The following is a 3156-nucleotide window of genomic DNA, read 5'->3' as shown; positions in this document are numbered from 1 at the left end:
TTTTGGTGGGGATTTTCGAATTTAGGGAAGAACACAACAGAATTAGGCTAGAAAACAACAAGGGGAGGCTCCGAAATCGTGATCAACGTGGCTCATGATACCAAGATGATGTAGGATAGGACCCTAATCGGCCGATCTTTCACGAAAGGAGCGGATCCCACGATGAACACGAAGAACACGAGGGGGAAAAGAGGGAAAACACAAGGGGAAACACAAGAGAATTACTAAACCAATACAAGAAAGCCACACATGTGCTAGATTCTCGGATACATAAGAGTTCACACGATACGCGATCAACTAGGGACGATACAAGGGTAGCCGGTCTTCTCCGTGAGGAGGTCTTGATGCTCTTCTCCGCGAAGAGGTCTTGAATCCAAAGGGATCTTCTCCGAAGAGGCCGCGGTTTCTCTCGAGGAGTAGATTCGATGTGGATGAGCAATGCTTTATCTCTCAAATGAGCTAAACCAATGCTAACCCTAACTAGGAGGTGGTGGAGGAGTATATATAGTCTAGAGACACGAAGGGGTAAGTGAGGGGTACATGGGCTTCGGCCCGCAACACTAGACACAGCCATGGGCCGGTCGTCCGACAGGTACCGGACGTCCGGTGGCTCGTGAGGGTCCGGTCGTCCGGTACTTGTCAGACGTCCGACGTTTTGGCTCGGATGAGGTGGCGGTCAGTCGTCCGGACGCTGGAGTGTGTCGGACGTCCGCTCATTTTGGCTCGGGTGCGGGATCGCCGGCCGTCCGGTCCGGGCCAGTCGTCTGGTGGGTCTTCAGGCGTCGGACGTCCGGTCCCGACCGGTCCTTCGGTGGCTGGAGCTTCTTCCGTGGCCCTTCTTCTTGATCCTCGCGCTTGGTGTCCTCGCCTTCTTGTCCATGGCTTCCTCTTGGTTCCTGATCATGCATAGCACACATGTTTAAGGTAGTAGCCATGTCTCACGTATGGCAAGTGATGGTTCCAAGAGGAGCGAGTTCACCTTGTGTCCAATGATGCCTAGTTGAGGTCTCGTCTTATGTTCTCTTGGGACTTGGAGAGTAGTCAGAGTGTACATGGGGATGAACGTGGGATGCTTCGCATCACGTCCGCCCGTAGTTCGCGCCTCCCACGGCCCGCGTCGCCTGGAGGGCCAGATCCGGCCAAGCCGCCACCGCATGCCGCCCCAGGCACGCCCCCTCACCCATGCACGATGCCCGTCACGTCGCCGCCAAGCCGCCGAAAGCACTGCTCCAGTGCACCGCCGCGCTACCACGCCCGTGGTCAAGCACGACGCCCAGACCCGTCAGCCCCGGCCCGCCCCGAGATCGACGCGTGAGGGGACAAGGACTCCCAGCAGCCGCCCCCTCTGGCGGCGGCATGGGAGGGAGGAGGAGAAGGAGGAGGGACCCGGCCGGATCAATTAAAGGGTCAGTTAATCGCTACTCATAGCGTGTTTGAATCGAATAACACCTATTTATCGTGTTAACTTGTCAGGACGATTAATTGACCAGTTAAACCGATTAATCAGTTGTCATCCCAATTAATCCCTGCTAGCCTATTATCGAGTTGGCAACAAAGCCCAACTTTTTGGCCCGTAACCTCTTCCAGCCCCTTCCTGTTCCTTAATAGCTATGTTTTTAATAATTTTACCTATTCTTTATGCTTTTCATATCTGTATGGCAACATGTTTTGCTATGCTACATAGTTGGGAGCATGAGAGTATGCTATAATACATAAAAGGATCTAGATATATGTTGGCAAGTTTCTATTCAATCTACTGATTATGGTCGACCGATTAATCCAGTTAATAGGCCGATTCACCGATTAGGCCCCGTTTGATAGCTTAGTATTTTTGAGAATATTGCAGTTTTTCAGATTACCATGGTTTTAATTGCAACGAGGTGTTTGGCTGCCCCTAACAACAGTGTTTTTAAAACTACAGTATTGAGCAAACTGTGGTTTTTTCTCTGTATAAAAAAAAGAACTACAGACTTCTTTTTAAAAAACAGAGCAGCGTTGTTATCTTCTTTCCTCCTATGCTAACAAGTCGCTTGATCTAAAAAAGAGACATCGCCTGGTGAGTCACCGGCGACCGTGCTGCAGGTGGACTTTCACAAAATATACAAGATACCGTTCCGTCGTCTGTGCATGCTCCTCAGTTCATATGGACGTGAATGTCAAGGGCTAGCCAATCTACCTAGTTAGATTAGCGCAACAAAAACAGCACACAACAGGCCAGCTGCGCATGTTTTTGCATTGCTACCATGATGGCTAGCTAGATGCGACTGCCTAAGGGCTAGTCAGCAAATTTTACATCATTATGTGTTGTAGCCAAACACCTGCTCTGTATTATGAATACTTCGAAAAACTCTGTTAAATAAAAACCATTGTTTTGTGTACCTACTGACTAAATTACTGCAGGTTTTGATACTTTGGTTTTTCTGATACTTTGCTATCAAACATAATTGCTACTACTAAACCGACCGAGCAGCTACCAGTTAACGATTTCTTGAACATCGACAAAAACAAAAAATATCTTATTGCAATTTACTTACTTTTATTTCACTTTGCAATTTATCATTTACCAGCCGTCCGCCCCATCGACTGGTCAAAACTAAAAACCAAAAATTTTATTTTACCAGATTTAATCCTTGCAAGTAACAATTTCAAGGCATGCTGCCCTCTCCCGTGCGCATGTCCGCGGTGGCTGCGGCCGCACTGCGCACGGCGCAGGAGCAAGCGAACAGGATAATGTGCGAGCATCAAGCAGCTGTCGGGAAGCCCTGCAGCGACACCGTACCCTTCCGCTGCCCGAAGCCCAACAACTATGAGTCTATGACTCCGAAAACAGCGATTGTGATGATTATAGAGGAACCACCGGCCAGCCCAACATGGCCTACCAGGTCACCGTTAAGTATAGGATTAGGTTTTAAAAGGTTTATAGTTCACTGGATGAAATATGTCTGAATTTATGTAAAATTTATCATAGTTTAAATGAATATCATCTGTTAGTTTGAGTTTGCATGAAATTTGATAAATTTCCTTCATTTTTTTTTAAATCCAACTAGACATATGCGGCAATCTTTGGATGGGCGGCTCCTGCATCCGTGTCTGCGGACGGATGCATCGGCGTTGGAGATGCTCTCAGGAGTAAAGACCTAGAGGGTATTAAGCTCT

This window comes from Triticum urartu, chromosome 7 (genome assembly GCF_003073215.2).
Source record: "Triticum urartu cultivar G1812 chromosome 7, Tu2.1, whole genome shotgun sequence".
Taxonomy (NCBI): Eukaryota; Viridiplantae; Streptophyta; class Magnoliopsida; order Poales; family Poaceae; genus Triticum; species Triticum urartu.
This window is presented reverse-complemented; position numbering follows the sequence as displayed.